We start from the raw sequence: 22,959 nt of genomic DNA, 5'->3' as shown, positions 1-22,959 counted from the left end.
CTGCAGCCTCCGGATCGGGGGCCTACTTGCGAGCCGCTGCAGTGCAGAGCCGCGGCACGGTGACTCACAATCATGAAGATGGGGTTAGTGGAGCACTCACTCCGCTAACCTCACTTAAGGTGAGGAGGAATAAAGTGGGCTAGCCACTGGGCTCACCCATGAGCCTGGTGGTTCCCATGACCACTGGAAAGCGGGCTGGGCTCCCTTAGCCCACTTTCCAGTGGTCCTGAGAATATCCTCCCTGTATTTTAGCAAGTTTTCTGGATAAACTGGGAGAGGCTGCCAGTGATAAGCTGACTTGAAGAGTCTTCACATTAACATAATAAAAAACCAAGTCAAGCTTTTCAGATGCAAACAGGAAGCTGCCCTCTATTGATGCAAATAGTGGAAAAAACAGTTTTCAGATAAGCAGCAAGCTACATTTTAATTATTTTATTTTATTTTATTTTACATTGTATATCCTGCTCTTCCTCCGAGGAGCTCAGAGCAGTGTCCTACATACTTAAGTTTCTCCTCACAACAACCCTGTGAAGTAGGTTAGGCTGAGAGAGAAGTGACTGGCCCAGAGTCACCCAGCAAGTCTCATGGCTGAATGGGGATTTGAACTTGGGTCTCCTCGGTCCTAGTCCAGCACTCTAGCCATTACACCACGCTGGCTACACCACGTTTTGCTCTTTGAAAGTTACAAAACCCTACAAAATCTCTGTGTATGCTCGAGTGAAGTATTTTTGTACAATATTAGTCTGCTTGCTAAGGTTTTTGCCAAAGGCTTATAGCATTAAACCGAGTTGTTTTTTGTGGAATGTCTAAAAGTTGCTGGTTTTAAAAAATGGTGTTTAAAAAAAAAAACTATTGTAAAGCACAGTGTGGACATACACAAAAGAAAAATAGGAGAAGAGAGGAGAGTTGCTGCTTCCCTAATGCTGCAATTCTTATTTGCAGTGGCTTTGCTCGTTTGATATGCCGAGAGCTGAAAGCCCTGTCTGGAAAGACTCCTTGTACCATCCTTGAGGGAAAGGCTTAGTGAATGGAATGAACAAATTAGTGAAAGAAAGTTTACAACTGCCTACTGTGCAACAACAATCCTGGAAAGAGGCAATGCAGGAAACTCTATTTGCTTATCGAACTAGTACTCATAACACTACAGGAAAATCACCTTTTGAACTGCTGATAAGATACAAAGCTATCACCAAACTTACACATTGGCAATAACTGATAGGGCTTTCTATGCCATCTCACCATGATGATGCAGAAAGTCGTGAGTGATTCATGATTGGGTAAGGGAGACAACAAAAATACAAATTGTTTGTGGATCAGAAACAGGATGTGAAACAGTGAACATTTCAGCTGGAGGACTTTGTTTGAGTATGGCTGCCTTATAAAGTGAGAAAGGGGTGTTCCCAATATTCTGGACCAAAGTAATCAAAATCCAAGGAAATTCTGTCCTATTGGATGATGAAAAGAAATGGAGCAGTTCAAAATTTTCTAGCATGCATACTATGAGAAAAGAAGTAAGGGCAGGGGCATAACGATAGGTGGGGCAGGCAGGGCACGTGCCCTGGGCGCCACCCCGGCGGGTCATGTGGGGGGGCGCCAAAAAGTGGCTTCCCCCCGCCCCCCTCGATCGCCCGCCGAGTGTGGCGGCGGGCGGGCGGCGGCGATTTGGCGGTGGCGGGTCGCCCACCGAGTGCGGCGGTGGCTGGTGACTGGCGGCGATGGGCTGTAGCACGGCCCGAGCAGCGGCGGCGATCGCCCGCCGAGGAGTGCAGGCAGAGTGATGCCGAGCCTGCCTTCTGGCCCGGCGTCGCCTGCGCAGCTGGGAAGCAACGCCGGGCCAGAAGGCAGGCTCGGCGTCGCTCTGCCTGCACTCCTCGGCGGGTGATCCGCCGCCGCCACTTGGGCCGCGCTACAGCCCATCGCCGCCAGCCACCAGCCACCGCCGCAGTCGGCGGGCGACCCGCCGCCGCCCGCCACCGCCAAATCACCGCCGCACGCCCGCCACACTCAGCGGGCAACCCGCCACCCCCAAATCGCCGCCACCGCTGGCGATCTGCCGCCTGGGGGGTGCCGCCGTGCCCTCACAGGTATGGGGGGGGCTGGGGGGCGCCATTTCAGGGCCAGAGCTTGCCCTGGGCGCCGTTTCCCCCCGATACGCCACTGAGTAAGGGAGTCTGGCCTCAAGAGGTGAACTAGGTAGGCCTTTGATCTTGCCTCTAGTTTTGACCTCACAGATGAGGCTTGTGAAAGTGATTGGCAATCCTCTTTACCAGAAAGAACATCACTAACAATGCCTATGCCAGAGAACCTAAGAATTAGGAGAAGCGTGCATGACAGGAGACCACCTAAATGATTAAAAGACTTTGTTACTAATTTTTAAATGGATTCAATTCTGGTTGTTATAAAGGGGAGGGATGTGTCATATTCTGTCCAGTATCTTTTATATTTTGTTGTTTAAGAAGTTAGTCCCAGTGGTAATCCTGTAGAGAGTGTGGGGCTGGAGTCCAAAAAGGAGGGGGAGAGAAGAAGGAGGAAATTGAATTATTTCTGAATACACTCATAGTTAAATCTATATAAAATTACATTGTGTTTGTGAGGGAAGCACTATAAAAGTATAAAACATTTCACATGGAAAACTGTCACTTTTTGTTTTATTTGCATTCTGATTAATAATGCTGATGTATAATGTGGAAAAACACCTTAAATGGCGCACCGGGGAAATGCTTGACTAACAAGCAGAAGGTTGCCGGTTCAAATCCCCGCTGGTACTATATCAGGCAGCAGCGATATAGGAAGATGCTGAAAGGCATCATCTCATACTGCACGGGAGGAGGCAATGGAAAACCCCTCCTGTATTCTACCAAAAGAAAACCACAGGTCTCTGTGAGCGCCAGGAGTCAAAATCAACTTGATGGCACACTTTATAATGTGGAGAGCATTCAGCTCCCAAAAGCAGAGAAACTGCCTCTATGGGACCTCTTTCCAAATCAGAATTTAGCTTTACAGTCCTTCGTTAACCCAAACTGTAACTAGTGGACGCAGTCAAAAGATGAACACAGTCAAAAGAGAGGCATGAATAGCATATAAACAATATGGGAGTGAGAAAGCAAAAACACAAACATTAAAGAAGAAGAGGAGAAGATGGCAAGGGTATTGTTAAACTGCCTCCCTGTTGCACCTTATTATTTCATAGTTGGGTGATACTGTGTATTTTTTCTAGCCTCAGTGTTTGTATTATCTGACTACAAACACTGAAGTATCTATTACATTGTGCAAAATGACATATCAGCCTTGAAATTTTACAGGCATACAACACTTGAGAGACATGAAGTATGTTGGTAGATATTTGTGCAAATTTCAGCCTTCTATCAGAGGTTTCTGATTGAAGAAATCAAAAACTCCTGATTTCTCCAATAAACATTTATTTTTGTGCTAAAACTTCTGTGATGCATTGTGAAATGTTGTTCACTTCCCTAAAGTTAACATTTCCCCGGCATCCCTGAATACATTTTGCAGCTGTTTGTGTGTGGTGGAAAAACATATTAGATCCTATAATAGACACTTTCTATTCTGAATAATTTGCCTATGTAAAAATGCACAAAGAGCATAATTTATAACATAAGGTGAAAGATATAAAAAGCCCTCTTGGCAATCCCTTCCATATAACTAACTAACTAACTAACTAACTAACTAACTAACTGCAGTGACTCACAAGCAGCCGGATGCAGTGGCCTCTTTATGTGCATGAGTGTATCACAAAAGAAGGCTAATTTTAGAATTAAAAAAGGGATAAATACTCACATTTAGCTGGATATGTGTGTGTATATATATATGAAAAGTATCATATCACAGTGAATTGATACACATATATTAAATTCTTTGTGAACATAGTATACATTTAAATTACAAAGTTGGAAGGGACTAAACAGCTATATAAAGCATTTTCCTCCTTTGGGTTGCTACTATGGTTTTTTCCAGCAAGGTTCCTGTGCATTTAAAAGCAATGTGACAAACTGATTTCACCATCGAAGATTTTTTAGCATGTAGATGCACCTATGGGAAAAACTTCACCTGCTAGATTTCAGCTTGTCACAAAACTTTAGAGGGGCATGAGCCCTGCCATAAAACAGTTGGCAACTCTATCTCTGCCCAAAGACAGGAGTGTTTCAATATACCGCTCCTTCAGCTGATCAACCTATGCCATCCAGATGACAATGCAAGAAGCAGGAAGTAGATGCATTGGAAGAGGTGCTTAGAGAATAATAGCTCCGGAATGTCTCATACAAGCAAGACCAGCCATGTGCAAGCAGGGTCTGGGGGAGGACAGTGTTTATGGGTGTGTAAAGTTTAAAGTCTTGCCACCAAGGGCCTTAGAAAATGGCTTTTTGCTAAGTATGTGCTGCTTGCACTTCACTAGTCATACAACTAGTGCTTTGGAACCATAGCTTGTGTAAAATATTGGGTTTCCAAACCATTTTTTCCAGCAAATATTGCCTTTCTTAACCAGCAGTTAAATGATGAGGCACAACTCCAAATTCTTCCACAACACCAGAGGTTGGAGAAAACAGTTCTGCAGCAGCACTTTGCCTAAAGCTCACAAAATGTGTCTCTTTTACAGATATTGTTCAAAATCCCACTCATTGCCAACAAGGATAATTCAGACAGTGGCTTCACTCATTCCCCTTTGAGAGATCTCAGAGAGCTGTAACAGGCAACTGCCTTTCTTCCCTGGAGCTTCAAATCATTTGCCCATTTTCACAGGATTCAGTTTGTACTCTTTGTTAGTGTGTATAGTACACTTGGTAAAGTCACCAGGAGGAAAGCAAAGTGCATGATGGTTTAGTCATTTTGTTAAGTTCTGTCATGTGCCACAAAATGTGTAATTTTTTCACTTTCCCCCCATTGTATATCAGTTACGGGTTACAACTGGCTCATTCTTAAAGGAAGAGGAAAAGCAAACAAGGCAGTCCACTGATATTTTTTAACAATTGTAAAAATGCCCAAGCTTAGTGAGCCATCATCAGTATGATCCTCTCAGCTGCTTGATTTGTTTTTTGTCTTTTTTTCTGCCCACCCTTTGAAAACACACAGGAAAGGCTTCAAGTCACAGCTGTTGTGCTAGGTCAAGCTGTTGCCAAATTTCAGTGAAGCTGGAGGCAAATGTGGAAACTGCTACTCAGGAAAAAAAAAGGTAAGAAATGGTGAATGAAAGAATTGAACTAGACTAGGGAAATTTCTCAGAGAGGGCAGAGATTCACATCCACCCTAACATACAGACATAGCTCAAGTTGTATGGCTGAGTTAGGTCAACATTGCTTTACACCTTATTTTAATATCGGGGATGGCAACTGTGTTCCTTAAGAGTTTTCTCTTGCAGCTCTTTTACTTTGCTCCATAAGTGAATGGAGCTAGGGGGGAAAGCTGCAACTGGTAACATTGTGAAAGGTGGGACACAGCTGCTCCCTGCCCCACACTGTAGGGATGGGCCCGGACCGGTCCGGAGGCCATTGAAAAGGCCTCCGGACTGGTCCGGTCCGGACCTGGGTGGTTCAGTTTGGGGTAGGGGGTACCTTTAAGAGCGGCGGATGGGTTTACTTACCCCTCCCGCCGCTTTCCCCGCTTGGTGCCGTAAACTCACGAGTAATTGGGGCGGCAGGATACCTCCCTGCCGCCCCTTCCCCGAAGTTGCCTGCAAAAGCTCCCAGGAGTGCTTTGCGCGCGTGCGTGCACGTCACAGAGACGTGAAGCGCACGCTCATCTTTGTGACGTGCGCGCGCAAAGCACTCCTGGGAGCTTTTGCAGGCAACGTCGGGGAAGGGATGGCAGGGAGGTATCCTGCCACCCCAATTACTCGTGAGTTTATGGCGCCAAGCGGGAAAGAGGTGGGAAGGGAAAGTAAACCCTCCCGCCGCTCTTAAAGGTACCCCCCACCCCAGTGCCGGACTGCAGTTGGCGGTTCCATGCACACCCCTACCACACTGTTGTCCCAAATTGCTAGGGCAAGGTCAGTTGTAGCTTTCCTTAGAGGGTTTTTTGGAACAGCCGGGCACATCCTGAATTCTGATGGCCAAGCTACCTGAACTGCCTATTGGGCTATGGCCAGAGGTGCACCTAGGTAATTTTGGAGCCTGGACCTAAATGCCTTTGGAGGGTCCCCTCCCCTGCAAATTAAGCATCATCATGCTTGGCCAGGTGACCACACCACCTGGGACACACTAAAAAGGATTTGGGGGCCCGCAGGGGCTGTGAAGACCCTGGGCTTCGGCCCCAGTATCCAGGGGTATGAGTGTTTCTGGCTATGGCATCCTTGCCAATGCTGCATATTAGGATCATATAAATCATGGCCTGGAAAAAGATCTTACATTTGAAACATATCCCAGGATCTCCTCTGAACTTAGGCACCTCCATAGGGGAGCCAGGAAAGGAAATGACAGTTCACACAATTGAAAACTGGGTAGGACAAGTATCCTGCTCAGGTTTGGGAGCTGTGTGCAGTCCCAATATTCACCTTTATGTGAGCAAACAACTAGGGAGGAGGAGAGGGAAGTGATTGTGTGTAAGGTTGGAGCTGGGTAGGACAGTGTTGTCCTACCAAGCTTTCGTACCCAGAATTTCATCAAGGTAAGAGGGAAAGTGTGAATGGCTTTACTAACTGACAGAGTTCTATGGCAGAGTACAATGTCTAACTGTGCTGCTTTTTATGGGTTGCCAGATGGAACTCAGGCAGGAAGTACTTGAATGTACAGAATGCACTGCATAAATGTATTTAGAATTGAAGTGTGAATGTGTAATAAAATATGCTTCTGCTTGGAAAAGTGCAATGTGTGAGAAGTTTGCTACCAAAGAATCCAATTTGTTCCCCTATGCCACACCTCAGTAATTTTTCTGGTGCCACCCTGACTCTAAACATGTTTAAACTTATGTTCATGTCTAAATTAGACATTACCATGCTTTGCAAGTTCATGCTTGTTTTTTCATCACTAAGTGGTAGCAGAATCAGCCCTGTGTGGAATGGGACAAGGGGAGGGGGAGGGGGTTTAACCCTACTACTGTCGGGGTTAGGATCCACATTAGGCCTTTCTGCACCAGCTCTCTGTGATGGAACAAAATTGACAATGAAGAGAACAAACCCAAATTAAGTCTGTTCAAAACAAATGTGTACATTCTTGCCTTATGCTTAGAAAATGCTGTAGCATGTCACACAAAGATGTTTTAATACATCACAAAATCAGTTTGAATTATTTGCTACTTGGCTCAACCTGGGATTTGCCTATTAATGCATGTGGACACTTTTCAATGGGCTCTGCACAGTTGCTCCTGAGAAAAGTAGAGTAAATGCCCAAGACTGGTGAAGCACTTTCTGGTGGTTTGTTTGTTGTTGTTTTTTAAATTTCAGACCAAAATGTTACAAATGAGGGACATTATTAAAGTGAGAGATGCAATTTTCTGAAATGTGGAAGTCATCTGGATATTTTGCAATAAGGGCCATTTCTTTAGAATAAGAGATGCCACTGAATTTAAGGCACATCAGGTGTTCCGCAAGGAACAAGTGATTTCAGACATGACATCAGAACAGAGCAGCTCTGCTTTTCAAGACAGGAAACATCACACTCAGGCAAATTGTGTGCGCTGTTTGAAAAGTACCTTATGGTGCAGGTATATGTCAATAGCTTGTTACTGCTACATCATTAACTTAATAAATAGGCAGAGGCAACTACACTTCAGAATATCTGTAATGGCCACAGGAGGTTTTCCTGAGACATGTACCGCTAGATCCCATCAGTGTGCCATAGCAACAATGAAATCACAGTCTCTAGGGGGTCATTGGCAAGTGTCTTTATGTATTTGAAGTCGGTTCTGGTAGGCACCCAAATCTTTGGGAGGATGCATGTGAGAAATTATACTGTATTTCTGTCAGCTGCCTCCTGTCTTCCTGAATGAAAACCAACCCCTGTTTGCTTCACCCCAATGGATTCTTGAATGAGTTCAAGAGAGCGCAATACCTGATATGCTGGATCTTTTATTTATGCCCCCAAAGAGGTTAAAAGGATGTTCACACAAAGATCCTGTAACAGAGTGGGTGGGCGGGGGGAAGGCTGTGTCAAACTCACCTTCCCCTCAAATGATAGCTGCGCTTTTCTTCAGGTGCACCACTGCGCGCCCACACAATCTGCGCTGCTCTCAGTAACTTGGATCTCTGAAGACAGGGACAATGTGTCCTGGCCTCTGGATATTCCACAATGCACACACAATGAGCATGGTGCATTGCGGGATAAGCCTAGGAGATGGGCTCCCATCTCTGTGTCTGCTCAGACTGCTTGTAGCCTGAGCAAACACATGATTCCAGAGCTGGGATTAAGGGCACGCTCACACCCTTACCCTCTCTAAACAGCCGGGGTTGGAATAGGCACCACAGCAGCCCCAGGAGCGGGCATGCACACAAACAGCTTAGCTCAGGTTGGGCTGCCCTAGTCTAGGCGAAGCTGCTCATGAGAATAGGCTTGAAGGCTATTCACATGAAGATCCCAGGGCTTGGGTGCAATGCTGCAACCAAATTCTTGTTTTCGAGCGCCTCTTTCCCCGCCATTGCCTTTTGTTTTTCATCAGACTTATTTTTCGGACACGTTCATGTTTCCTCGGGAAAACATGTTTCCAATGGGAAGTGGCCTTATACAGAGTCAGACCATTGGTCCATCTGTCATCACGCCCCACATGTTCCCAGTGCTCATGCTGGCACAAAGCAGATGGAGCTGAGCCCCTGTTGGCAGCTTTGTGCAAAGCCACAGAGATTTTTTTTTTTTAAACAAGTGTGTGCCATGTCAGTGGTTCCCCGCCCCCTCCACGACCCTATTGGCCCGAAATGGAGGAGGACAAGGGAGCAGTGAATGAGATTCAGGTGGAATATGGCTACCCCATGCCTGGAAAACCTGCCGCAGTGGTGGGCAATATGAACGGCCAAAACTCTGTCACGATGCATTAAAAAACGCACCAGGAAACGCTGTACTCGTGGTTTCTAGATGCTGCCTCATACTGTCACCCTTTGAAACACTTTAACTGGTGCAAATCTCGTAGCCTGGAAAGTGCCCTGGCACTGCACACAAGCACCTTAGCCCATGAGAATAGCCTTAAAATATAGTGCACAATAAAGCACAGTACAAACATAGTATGCATTTTGAGTATAATATTATTCTTTGAGTCTGGAAAATCCTGTATATATTAACTCTATTTCTTGAAACTACAATACAATCCTGCATATTTTCCTTTTTGTATATGCTCTAGTCTCACTTTTGAGACCAATTTCACATATATTAACTCACAGAAATGCTTCAGTATTTTGGCTTGCAATTTGATGTGCATTTATTTTCTCAAAGTAGGTACCACTGAACTGGGTGCCTACCTAATGGGACTTACATCTGTGCAAAGAACTGGGCTGCTAATGTGAACTGAAGGATGAGGCTGTGACTGCCTTTTGAGTTTTTTAAGCTGAACATTGCACTATTTAAGCAGAACTTGTATTAGGTTACCATGCTTTTATCCATTTGTGTTATGCATGCACATGATAGGAACATGATAAATCCCTGGCTTTAAAAAAAATCTGTATACGCAGCTGACTTTCCACCTGCAAATCACACATTCTCTTTAATATAGCATTTAGAAAAAAGGTCTAGCAACATCATGGCCTTTTGTGCTAAGCTACCAGCACAGGTCATTGTTGCTATGAATTGCACACACACAAAAGCTGTCACAATGTGACATAAGAACAGAGGACCCTGAGAAGAAAATAGCTTTTTCACCAAAGTAACTGCTCTATGACACTTTGATGGACAATGACAGAAAATAATATTTGACACAAAGTATGCCAGTGCATAGAGCCAGTTTTACCAAGAGTTTTGCTCTCTTACAGCCCAGTATTCCAGCATTCATTTCCTATAAATTTAAGGGAAGGATGTGTTTGACAATTGGGATATACCCAAGAATTCTTCTTTCAGGCTTATTGATTGGGCGAAGCAAGAGAATATTTTTAGGGACGAACAGGCTGGGTTCCGAGTTGGGTGGTCCACACTGGACCACACCCTGGTTTTATGGCATCTAACTGAAAAGTATGCCTGTAAACCCTCCTCCTCTCTATATGTGGCATGTATTGATTTTAAAGCCGCTTTCAACTCCATCCCTAGATCGTGACTCTGGAGCAAACTGGCCAACACCTCCATAGACCCATGATTACTCCTGCTCATCCATATGCTATATGAAAATAGCTCACCGAGAATAAAGTGCAACAATAAAGGTCATTGTCTGAAACTGTAGCCATGCGGAAGGGGGTTAAGGAAGGATGTATTCTTGCTCCTTTTCTGTTTAATTTATATATTATTATTATTTTTTAAATTCCCCTGGATAATCCCAGCCTCCATCTGGAGAGCCAGCATGGTGTAGTGGTTAGAGTGCTGGACTAGGATCAGGGAGACCCGAGTTCAAATCCCCATTCAGCCATGATACTAGCTGGGTGACCCTGGGCCAGTCACTTCTCTCTCAGCCTAACCTACTTCACAGAGTTGTTGTGAGGAGAAACCTAAGTATGTAGTACACTGCTCTGGGCTTCTTGGAGGAAGAGCGGGATAGAAAATGTAAAATAATAAAATAAAAATAATAATAATAATCTGCCTAAGCTAGCAGGCAGACCCATCTCAATCCTACTTTATGCTGACGATGCAGCTATACTATCAAAGACATTGGTTGGTATGAGGAGAGTACTACAAAGACTTACACAGTTCTGTGAAGATGAGTCCCTAGTCATAAATACCCCAAAGACTAAGGTTATGGTACTTGCCAAAAGACCAAAATCAAATGGCAAATTAACGGGAGTAGGGTTGAGCAGGTGAGTAGCTATAAGTAACCAGGAATAGTTTTCCCTGCAAATGGGGTACACAATGCGAACATGCTGCAGCAAGTGTACAGAGGATATATTAGTCACTTCCAGTGACTGTTGCTGGTGTCTATCTTATGTTTCTTTTTAGATTGTGAGCCCTTTGGGGACAGGGATCCATCTTATTTATTTGTTATTTCTCTGTGTAAACCGCCCTGAGCCATTTTTGGAAGGGCGGTATAGAAATCAAATGAATGGATGAATATTACAATTTCTCCACATTACTTAGAGGGGACTGTTTTATCTCAGCAGCTGTCAAGGTATACCAGGCCAAAACATTGGCACAAATGTTATATTTGGTCCAGATCTGTTCCACCTGCAACTTCAAACCCATGGAAATTGTTCAGTCTAGATTCCTTTGTGCCATATTCCAGATGCCTAAATGTGTTTCAAATGCCATCCTACACCTAGAGGTTGGTTTAACCAGAGTCGAGGCCCAGGGATGGCTTCACACATTTAATTACTGGCTCAAATTATATTTTGCCATCAGGGCCTGGTCCCCCTGGTATTGAAAGATGAGTTCCATTCTGATTGGTGTAAGTAAGAGCCTTAATGATAAATTGGGCAGATATGGCCTCTCTCCACAATATCTACTTTCACTGGGACATGATGCTGCCAACGAAATTATTAAATGACATACTGTGGATATGGAGAAGCAATCTGATTTAAGTCTTGTTACCCTTAGTAGCATTCCAGGTGGCTTCTCATACTACCATCAGCCAGCGGTGTACTTTACAAATTTGACAAAATTTACAAATCAGAGGACAGCATTCTTGCTGGTGCATTTTAATGCCCTGCCTTCTGCCATTTTGGATGGCAGAGGTAAGAGAATACTGCTCAGGAACCGGCTATGTCCATGCAGTTTGGGCAATATCGAGTCCATCTCACACGTGCTTTTACACTGTTTATATTATAGAGACATTCACATTACCTAGATTGAACCACTTTTTTAAAACATGCCAGGCCGATCAGAAGAGTATTATATTTCCTTCCTTTTGGCAGATCAGTATACAGCAATTACAGCTGGAGTAGCAAGATTCTGTGCCGCAGCATGCAAACTGAGGTGGGAGCAGTTGATTAATTGTAATTGAAACCTCTGTATGTATATGTTTTGATACCCTATTATTCAGTCCTGTTTTTGATTTTATTTTACTTTGATTTTTTGACTGCTGGTCACTGACTGTAATAATAAAATCCATTCATTCTTCTTTCAGCCCTTTCTCACAAAGAAACCCAGTTTGAATTCCATGCCTATGTACTTGGAAATAAGACTCATTGAAACAATGGGACTTGTTTAGATCATGTCCTCAGTGCTTTATCTGATGCCTGTGTTTTCCCCAACACTGCATCTCCATGCCAGAAATTTGTCACTTGCTTCATTTCTGCTTGTCAAAGCTTGAAGAAGTTAAAGAAGCTTTGCCTGGAAAAAAAATAGTTTGCCAACTCTTACTTGTTGCCTTGAATCACAAATACTGAAGCTGTATCCAAAATAATAGTTCTTGTGTTGTTTTTCCCTTTGCCACTAACACTCCTTTTTTGCCTTGCACTCCTTTCTTTCATATTTACCACAGACATACTCGAAGGCAACCATGTAACTAGTACCATTTTACTTTGGTCCAATAAGATCACCCCATTTCGCGCAATAATTCCAACAACAACAACAATGCTGGAAATTAACATTAACTGTACAGCTCTCCTGTTGTTCTGGGGCATTGTATTCTGCAATTTTTTTAATGCCCGTCATTAATTTCTGAAAGGCTAAAGGTCCAAGGCTACCTTTAGAGTGGAAGGTGTGGTCTACATTTTTAAAATAAGCAAGCAAGCAAATAAAATAAATCACAGTAGCACTGAACCATCTAATAAAAGAGAAATGAAAGGAAAAACTGCTTTGGATCTGATCCAATCAAACACTAAATTCTTCAGTTCAATTTCGTGTTCAGCATTAAGTACTCTGGGATTTTCAAAGGAGAAAAAGTATACTGTTTGAAACAAATGTTAACTGTGCAGCCAGAACAAAAAACATACAGGTATGATTTATACTGCAACTTGGAAATGACCCCTCTTGCTTTTTTCCTTTTCTTTTATTTTGGGAACAGATAACAGTGAACAGAGTCCATAGCACAGTGGTGTGGTGTGGCATAGATCTTGCTTTACATCTAGCCAGACCCAGGTTCAATTATTGTTATCTCTGGAAAATACCTTTCTGAAACGTTGGAAAGCCTCTGCCAGTCGATCTAGACAATAGTGCCCTAGATGGACCAATGGTCTGATTTAGTATATAAGAAAACTTCCAGTGTAAACTTGGCCATTCATCTTCCAGGAAGCAAAGTTCTTATTGTTTAGTTTGTAACTCAGCAAATACTTAATATAGCCTTATCCCTTTTGTAATAATTTAAGCATAGAAGATTGTTTCACATAAAACTTCAAAATTCCAAGGACTCAGCAATTTAGTAATTTCTGATGCACACAGTGTTTCTGCCTCCCTCCCCAAGCAATTAATTTTCAACCACAATCATAAGATCATAAGAACAAAAGTTAAACCAGATGCAGGAGAGAAATTCTAAGGGAGAAATATTTGTTTCTTCTTTTACTGTAAAACACTAACTTTCCTGGAAAGTTAAATATAGAAACTAATATAGCCCCCAGAGAAACAAGACAACCTAAGCCCACCAGCTCCCTCAGAGCTACTGATGAGAAATGAAAATGGAACCCTTAAGTATCAGTTCCCTGTAAGGTTACCTTTAAAGCCATTGCCACTGCCAGGTCAGTAACCAGCCTGTTAGCCTATCGGAAGAAAGTGACCCCAAGCAGTTAAGAGCTGGAAGCATACCATGGAAAGTCGAGCCATTATAATCCTTTCCCAACGGCTGGCAGGCAAAGTCACAACATCACACCTTTTTGGACCCATCAGTCCCAGCCAAGTTAGCCAACCCTTTAAGACTTTTCAAGACATTTCAGAAAAGGAAATCGACGGTGCAATCCACCTCCGTGCAAAGCAATGGGAGGGTGTATTTATTTATTTATTTAGCCATCACAGATTTCAGCGGGTTATGGAGTGCGCCCCACATCGTGACACAACTTTCAGTCCCTTTGAACCCCAACCCCATAGACCTAAACTTTCCCCACTTCTGCGAGGAAAGGTGCCGTTCACTCTTTCCTCCTCCTCCTCCCTATTCCACGCCACACTTGCGAAGACTTCTTTCCACTGGGCTGCAGAGCGACCCTCCCGCTCCTCCAGTCCTCCTCCCACCGCGCCCTTCCCTTCCCTTTGACCCTCAGTGGTCACGGGGAGGAAGGAGAAGCAGCAGAGAGAGCGCGCCTGTGGGGTGCGGATGGGGCTTTTGCTCGGGCGGGCTGCCTCCTCTCCAAGGAGCCGCCTGAGGCGTCGCGAAGCTCTTTCCCCTTCCCCTCGCCCGCCCCGGTCTTCCATGAGGAGACGGACTGGTGCAGTAATAAAAAAATAGAGTGTGCCGATGCTTCTCGAAGCGACCCCTCAGTTATTCTGTCTAGGGCAGGTCGCGGATGATGGTTTTGGGCGCGGGGGGAGGCTACGACGGGGACGCGGTGGTGAAGGACACCGTCCTGTGCGCCTCATCACTGTACCTGGTCTGGGTGCTGCTGCTGCAGGCAGCAGGCGGGATTTTCCTGTGGAGACGGCGCTTTGCTGCTTCCCTCCTCGCCGCCGCCGCCGCCGCCTCCTGCACGGCAAGAGCAGCAGCAGCAGCAAGCGCGAGCGTTGGGCAGAGCGCAGGGCTCACTCAGGCTTTGTTACTACCGCGAGGAGCCCCGGATCAGTGCCGTCGCTATAGAAACTGGCTACTGCCTCCAGCAGCGACACTGTGAGGAGGGGCCTTCCGCCGTTCATTGAGGAAGAGTCGTCGGGCTTCCATCCTCCCGCCGCTCCTCCGCTCCAGCCAACCCTCAGAGAGACCGGGCTGTGGCCTCACAGAGCCTTCACCTCCTCACACTTCTTCGGCTTCCAGGGGCCTGGAGGGCACGCACAGGAACACCCTCCCTCCCTTGTCCCACCATCCCTGCTGTGGGAAGCAGCAGCTTTGAAAAGTCGCCCCCTGCTCCTTTTAAAATTCAAACGCTGCCCAGTGACAGGAGAAAATTGGACTCGTTTCCCAGCCACGGATGAAGCCACTTCTTTCTCTGACACAAATTTATATGCAAGGTCACATCCTGATAACAACAGTATAAATTACTGTGATTGGGGGCATTCTCCTAAGGATCCAGGCAGCCTTATCAAATTCTGCACTGTTTAGATCTTCCCCCCTATCATGTATATGTGTGTGTTTATATGTATATGATCCTATCTATTTCTCCACGTGTGTGGATGTATTTTTATATGTCTGTGTAAGTGTGTATGTTTTAAACACACACACACACACACACCACTTTTCTATATGTTTAAATGCTTTACATACATCTCAGTAATCATCATAATTCTATTCAGTAAGCTAGAGTGTATGAATGTAGATATGAAATGTATTTATTTAGGGGGAAATACACTATGTCTCACAGAGGCTCAAGTGGCAAGATAAATAATGCATCATCATGTAAATGAGATGCTTCTGCTACAAAGTAATACTTCGAAACCCCACACATTCTTTTGCTTACTTTCAGTATACTCTCTTAATGCATTTCTTCCTTCATTTACTTGGCTGTCAGCTTCACATTCGCTGATGTCTCAAAAGATTTGAATCCCACCCTTGTCTTTCATCTGGCTATGCTTCTACTATGTTAGTTATCTGGGGATTTTCCTCCCTGCCCCCACCTTTAATCACACACCACATTTCCAGCAACAATTACTTATGAGAAAGCACTTTTATTTGCATTTACATTTATTCAGGCAATAATCCTAAACACATTTATTAGGGAGTGAGCACTATTGAACTAAGTGAGACTTTTCTGAGTAAACATGCATAGGATAGCACTGCTCAGTAAGTTAACAAATCAATACTTTTAAAGCGTTATAATCCTGTAAGGCAGAACTGTGAGATGGAAAATTCCTTATTGTTCTCTACTGCTGAAACTGTGGAGTCTCTTATCTACCAAGGACAGACAGGGTGGGGGAAGAGGGTACGGATGTTGCAAACTTCATTAGCATAGGCGTCGAATGATAGGCTTATTCCAAACTGTAACTGTTCTGTTTCTTGGAATGTGGATGTGTCTTCTCTTAATTTGCTTATCTGTCTGCTGAAGAACCGAAACTTAGGGCAAAGTCCAGCCTCAAGGCAAACACATGTGTAAATGTAATAAACTAATTGGTCCCTTGGGCTGAATGGGGATGCCCAGCTGTGTAACAATGCCAAGGTATAAAATCCCAAGGCACTGGGTATTTGGCGCATTTTTCCTGGTAGGCCGTGAGGCGCCGGAAAAAGCCACCAGCGCTGGTTTTGGTTCAATAAATGGTGACTATTGCTTCCTTCAATCATCCTTGTTCGTCTGGTTTGTGGTAACTGGGGTCTCCCAGGTAACAGAACTGCACAACTTCAGCCTTCCTGCATATATTGGATTACAACCTCCACCATCCCTGACTATTGGTCAGGTCTCTGTGGCTGGGAATGATGGGAACTTTAGGCAAAAACAGCTGGAGGGCTGAAGTTATGCTGCCCTGCTATAAGGCATTCCCTTATCACAACTTGTAGCAATAGCAGATGTTAATTCACTTTCCCAAGTATTGTCCAGTTCCTGAGAGATGGTGGCAGACCTCATGCCACCAGCAGCTTTGGCCTAGATACGCACCTTGGACCCTCTTCTGGGGTTCTTCTCTTCAAGGGAGCGGTTGTAAAGATTAGCACCATAGATATCAGTCATTAGGTTATCCCCAATAGGATATAGAGTCTGGACAGGCTTGGGCCATTGCTTTGCAGCTATTTGCAAGCGGATCAAGTACTCTGCATAGCGATAGGTCAATTCACTAGGCTTTCCCATCAAAGCCTCATATTTCAGGTCTTTACCAGTGTTTACAATAGAGACAGTGGCTAGCTAGTCTATGCCCCCTGGCACATAATGCATTTCTGTGTTAATTAGTCCAGGATAACTACAACCTGGTTCAATGCTCAAATTACTAACTTAGATTAGTATACTCACTTCATCTAGAAACATACTCTAATGCAGGGCTGCAGAACTTCAGCTCACCTAGCTGTTTTTGGACTACAGCTCCCATAATCCTCAGTCACAGTGGTCAATAGGGGGATAATGGGGGTTGTAGCCCAACATCTGCAGGAGGGCCAGTGTTGTGCAGCCCTGCTCTAATGACCAATACATTAGTGGGGTGTTACAGTAGGTTAGAGAATAGTTACCCCATATTAAGGAATCCTGATCTGAGTTTGGATACTTTAAGTAGGAAAGATGTCTTACCTGTTGAATTGACCAGGATGTTCCAGATGGCAAGTTCTTCATTATTAATCACTGCAAATTATTTACAGCAAACTCTGTGCTATATGATTTATTCAGGGATTTCCCTTCTCCCCTACTCAATCAACAGACCATTCTAGCAACAGCTACTGATGAGCAAGCACTTTTATTTACATTAGCAAACAAAGGGATCATTTCCCTCCTCCCACAGCCTCTCTTTTCAAGCAGGTATATTAACATGCACACATTTAGAAATATATGAGACTACACTGTACAATATTACTTCATACAGATTAGTTATTCCATTATGTGCATTGACCACTCATGTATATACAGCCAGGGTGGAATAAGTTGAATAGGTATTTCAGGGTAGATATTACTGTCTTTTCAGTATATGTTTATATATTCTAATCTGTTACTCACGGTGAAAATAAAACCAAGAGTTCAATAAATCTGAATTTAAAGGGGTTGTGTTGTATAAATGATGCAGAAATGCTTTGACACTGATATACTTGTATTGATTGTATTGGTGCTGAAAAACTACATACTTGTTTTGTATGTTTTGTAGTGAGTTGGACCATTATAATTAGTAAATCATTTTGAACAGAGTATTTACATTCATCCAGCTGACTAAGTAAGCTGGTCTGTACATCTAAACAGTCATTAAAAATTATTACATTTGATGTGCATTAGAGAATAGAGATAGGACTATTTAGAAGTGACAGGCAGTTTCAGAAGCATGAAAACCAGAACAAGGAAAGAAGATGAGGCAGAAAGGAGAAAATGAAGAGCAAATAACTGAAAATGTATTTGTTCTGTGCATGCATACACACTAAAGATTAAACACATTGGCTGACACAGCCCAACCAAATTACTTGATGGAAGTTCTGTTGAAATTAAGTAGTCTTTTAGAGTAACTCCTGGGAAGAACTACTTAGGCTGGATGTCAGCCACTGGCATTTATTTAACTCAGGGTTGCTGCCACAGATGGGTGAGGATCAGGGCCGGATTAACATAGTAGCAAATGTAGCATTTACTACGGGCCCCGCGTTTTCTAGGGCCCCGCATGCCTGGCTTGAACATCTGCCCCTTCTTTTGCTCTCTATTTGGTGCTCTCTGCTGACTCTCCTCATTGTCTGCTGCTGCCCATTCTCTCGCCTCGCTCAAGGGCATTTAAGCAAGGTCTTCCTGGCACCATGGTGTTGATTGGGTTATCTATTATGTTAAGCAGCCCGGGAGGGAGTAGTAAGAACAACAATAGGAACAGATAGCTTGCAAAGGGGTCTCAAAGTTAACTTAATTGCCAGGGAGTTGGTCCTTATTTAAAGTGTAAAAGTTTTTAAAAACATACACAGAGAGAGTAAAAGAAATAAAAGCAGTTTAGATTAAAAAAACAACCAACTATTAATGCCGGGCGGAAGAAAGGAAGCTAAAGAAGATGCTAGTTGAATGTTGCCAGTGTTTTCTGACTGACTGGGAGAGGGTAAAAATAAACAATGAGAACGTGTACCTTTAAGACGAAAAAGAAAGCCGGAAGTAACTCAGAGGAGTCTCAAAATTTAGTGGATCAATTGAGGGGAGCTTGGGGGGAGATTATATTATGGTCTTGTTGGGTAAGGTCACTTATATTCTCCTTTAGTATCTAGTGCTGTTGGGAGGGAATTTGGAACTGAAATAACTACTGCTGCGTTGCCAACTTCATTAGCTTTACATTGGGATGCCCGTTGAAATTGTCCAAAGATAAATGGAGGCTGCAAACCTAAACACACTTACTAGTAAGTAAGGCTCATTGAGTTCAGTGGGACTTACTTCCGAGTAAACATGCTTAGGGTTGCACTGAATGATTTGTGCATTTCCTCCTTTTAATATTAAGCATGATAGTGTAATTTAGATTGAAAGAGGCTGTGCCTCCTGCCAAAAGATTGTCTTTTGGATACTTCTGTTTTCATGGAAGTTGCTAATGCACCTCATCATAATCACATTCATTTGCAATGCATCAACTATTTTAAATATACATCTGCTTTCCTGTCAGGCTTGCACAAGAGGTTAAACATATATTCTTAATATTGTCAAATGGCCTTTTTAATGTGATGGCTGCTGGGATCCAATATGTTCTGCACACATTGGAATCAAACATCCACTGTTGTGTGCCAAAATTGCTAATAGGTTCAGATTTCTCAAAGTACAGAATTCCTGAGAACCTTTTAATTTAAACATTCAGAGTTTTGTTCCCCACACCCTTTCTCTTTGTGAAAATAACTCCAAAGGAGAACCCACGGTCAGGAGTCACAAAAGTGTGTGTGTGTGTGTGTGTTTGGGGGTGGGTGTTTTGCAAAGTTTGTTGACCGGCTGGCTCAGCTGAGTGGAGGCATGGGGTGGTTGGTGGGGGGGGCACTAGGCAAATGAAAAAAAAATGAATTACTTTACTATGCAAGTAAATAATTTATGTTTTAATATTTATGTGCATTTGGGGTCCCTTCATAACATATGCTACAGGCCCCACACTAGCTTAATCCGGCCCTGGTGAGGATGCTTGCTTAACTCAATCACAAGAGTAGTTGGAAGTGATGTAAAGTTTTGCCAAACTTCTCCAGCCTCATTCTACTTCCTAAGAGTGTCTGAGTAACTCTTCTAGGTAAGAGTAAGAGCTTCTAGAGTGACTCTTACTCTTATTTTCTGTTTTTCCACTTGGTCTCTACGAGTGTGTGTGTTGTGGAGAGGATGATTCTACGCCCCTGGATTTCTCTTATGTTTTTCTTCGTTTACTTTTATGCTGGCAGCAATATATCAGAACCTCTGTTCAGTTTCCATCTTCCTTGCTCCTTTCTCTCTCAAATATAACTTGATAATCTTTCTTCTAGGAAGATTGATACATCTTTCTCTTCCATTTCCTTTGCTTTTATTGATGAACTGCTTTCTGAGCATTAAATGGATCAGAGTGGGAAGAAAACTCAACACATACTGCACAACTCTCAAGCTGCATTGTAAATCTTAGCTGCTGTCACTGTGCTCAGCTACTGGTGGGGACTGTTAAGTAGAAGCATTTCAAGTCACCACAGAATGTCTGAGCCTTTGCCAAAGCTGCTCATGGAGATTATGCATTCCAATGAAGCATGTGGCCCAAATATGAAGGAATATTCCACATGGCTCCAAACAAAAGCAACCTGGTGGCTTAAAACAAAGCAGTTAGCAGGCTATACAACAATAGATATAACAAAATAGCCTGAAGGATGGGAAAATGCATGGGGAGTATGGACAGCAGGAGGCTAAGCAATTGGCAGTGAGGAATTGGATACTGCTCAATATGGGTACTACTAAATATGTGTAGAGGGAGAGCCTTTGGGGCCCTGTCAGCAAGCTCTGGGCCACTCAGTGCCAGGAATGAAGAACAGATTTCTGCAGATTTTTGAGGGCAGCATTATAGTTTTTTTCCATAGGGATGAATGGCTTCAATTCACTTCTGTCTGTAAAAGTAAACAGGAGGTTTCCCAGACTAGGAACTTTACTGTGGGAGTAAGTAGTGCAAGTTAGGACTAGAGTATATAAAGTGTGTATAGGCATGTACAACATAAATTGGAGTAAATTGGGGCCATTCACATTGCTGCATTTTATTATCGTTGGTTACATTTCATTAGAGTTTTACAAACTTTAGTATGTTCTCACAGTCAGCTCTGCTCCCCCGTCCATCTGGACAATAGAGTTGTAGATGAGGACCCTGCTTCCAATTGGCATATTCACCTGAGCCCAGGTAGTGAAGAGAATGGGGGAAGTACATGTGTGTGCACGTGTGTGGTGCCTATGGATTCCCCCCACTCCAATGTAATTTGCTGTCTTTAAAAAACACACACACACAATTTCCCCAGTGTTCTTGTGCAACAAAAACTGCACACTAGATGGGTAGATAGCTCAAGAATGTGTTGTCTGCTTGCAAATGGGGTGTCTCTGAAGCTTTTGTACAATTTCTTTTTGTGGGGCATGGTTACCTTCCTCAGTTGGGCATGTTGTTCAGTCACCTCATTTGCTCAAGCGGTGTCCAATATTTTGGTGTGGGTCATCTGGAGTTCATGTAGAATTTGTCGCTGAAGCTTGGCTGAGGAACATCCTTGTATTATCTGTGCCCTTATCTTATTGTCTGTATTTCTGAACACACAGGACTGTGCTAGGTGACGAGGACGGGTGTGATATGCATTAGTACTTTCTCCTGCCTTTTGACGTGCTTGCTGGAACTTATACTGCTCAAAGTCTATATTTTTTGCAGGGCTTAAAATACTTGGTAAGTGCTAGCTTTGTCTTTTCATAATCATCACAATTTCCAGTATAAGGTAAGGTTTTGAAAATCTGGTGAACTACACTGCCTGCAAAATGTAACAGTGTTGCCCTCTTGGTGGTGGGGTCATTTTCCATGAACACAAAAAGATAGATTTTCCAGTCATTCAAGCCAGTTGTCCCATCTAGGTCCCAATGTAGAGTGGGAGTCATGAATAGCAAATTCAAGATAAGTAGGAAGCATATTGATAACAAAGGCAGAAGCTCATAAAAATGAAAGAGGAGCCAGTCACTGTTGGAAAAGTTTGCTGTGCTAGGGATGTGTATAAAACCAGCTTGGCCTATTCAAATTTGAACCAGCTTCAAACCAGGGTGGGTAAGTTTGATTTTGCTCAAACCCCTCAGTTCAGTTTGAATTCAAACCCAGTTCGAAACGGTTCTTAAAGGTTCTACATAGGTTATAATGGGGATACAAACTGGCCCATTATTCCCTATGCAGAGCACCTAGGGGCACCAAACCAGGGTGGGTAGTAGGCACCCACAGGTGCCAACTATCACCTGAACCCCAAAGCAATCGGACATTCCTGTGATCTTTAATTATTATTATTTTTTGAAAATTTTTCCAATGTTTGCATTTCTCCGATATGGAATAATGAGGATTTGAGGCAGCCCCATTCTCCCCTTTGGGGGGCACCCGGGCACCCCAAAGTGGGCTTGCGGGCATGGCAGGTTGTGCCACAACTTCCCCCCAGGGAACCCAAGCCAGTGGGTTTATGGGTTTTTTTTCAGGAATCCTTTCATTTCTGTCTTCTTTCATAGTCTTTCAGAGTGAATTCTTAGGGGTGTGTGTGTGTGTGTGTGTGTATGAGAAGTTCTTCGTATTAGGGATTCATTGAGATAACTCATACAGCAACCAATAATCCAGTTTGTGTTGGACTTGCTGCTCTATGAGTTTGCCACCGTCACCCACCCCCCTTCCACTCTGCACGGAAGAAGAAAGTAGGGGTGTGTCCGAACCGGTCTGGAGGACATTCTAAAGGCCTCCGAACTGTCCGGACCGGTTCAGACCTGGCCGGTCCAGGTCCGGGTGGGGGGTCTTTCTTTAAGGGCGGGGAGGGCTTACTTACCCCTCCTGCCTCTTTGCCCTCTCCAGCGCCCGTATTTTACCGAGTAATTGGGGCGCTGGAAACCAGCCGCCCCTGCCGCCCCCCCCCCCGCGAGCAGATTAGGGCCAAAGCTACTACTGCAGCTGTCGCCCGCCCTCCCTCCCGCCCAGCCGCCCGCCCGAGTCCTCACCAGATGTTGTTTAAAAAAAAGAGAGGAGCTCGCGAACAGAGCTCCTCTCTCTGCAAAGTCCCGGACGCTACTGAGGCTTTGCGCGCGCGCCGCAAAGGACACCTGAGAGTTCC

General features: G+C 44.0%; 2 protein-coding genes across 3 annotated transcripts in view; one reads left to right on the top strand and one right to left on the bottom strand.

Moving 5' to 3' along the window:
* Window positions 1–14,910, bottom strand: part of RNF182 (ring finger protein 182) — a 68,269-nt gene extending 53,359 nt beyond the window's left edge. Inside the window, exon 1 of the mRNA XM_053250117.1 lies at window positions 14,522–14,910. The gene's annotated coding sequence lies outside the window, so the exon portion shown is untranslated. The remainder of the gene's footprint in view (window positions 1–14,521) is intronic.
* CD83 (CD83 molecule) overlaps window positions 1–22,959 on the top strand; it is a 79,910-nt gene that overhangs the window by 19,131 nt on the left and 37,820 nt on the right. The window contains exon 2 of one of the 2 annotated variants that reach the window (XM_053250124.1): window positions 11,921–11,981. The gene's annotated coding sequence lies outside the window, so the exon portion shown is untranslated. The remainder of the gene's footprint in view (window positions 1–11,920; window positions 11,982–22,959) is intronic. The other variant, XM_053250127.1, reaches the window with a different exon arrangement.

This window comes from Hemicordylus capensis, chromosome 4 (genome assembly GCF_027244095.1).
Source record: "Hemicordylus capensis ecotype Gifberg chromosome 4, rHemCap1.1.pri, whole genome shotgun sequence".
Taxonomy (NCBI): domain Eukaryota; kingdom Metazoa; phylum Chordata; class Lepidosauria; order Squamata; family Cordylidae; genus Hemicordylus; species Hemicordylus capensis.
This window is presented reverse-complemented; position numbering and strand designations above follow the sequence as displayed.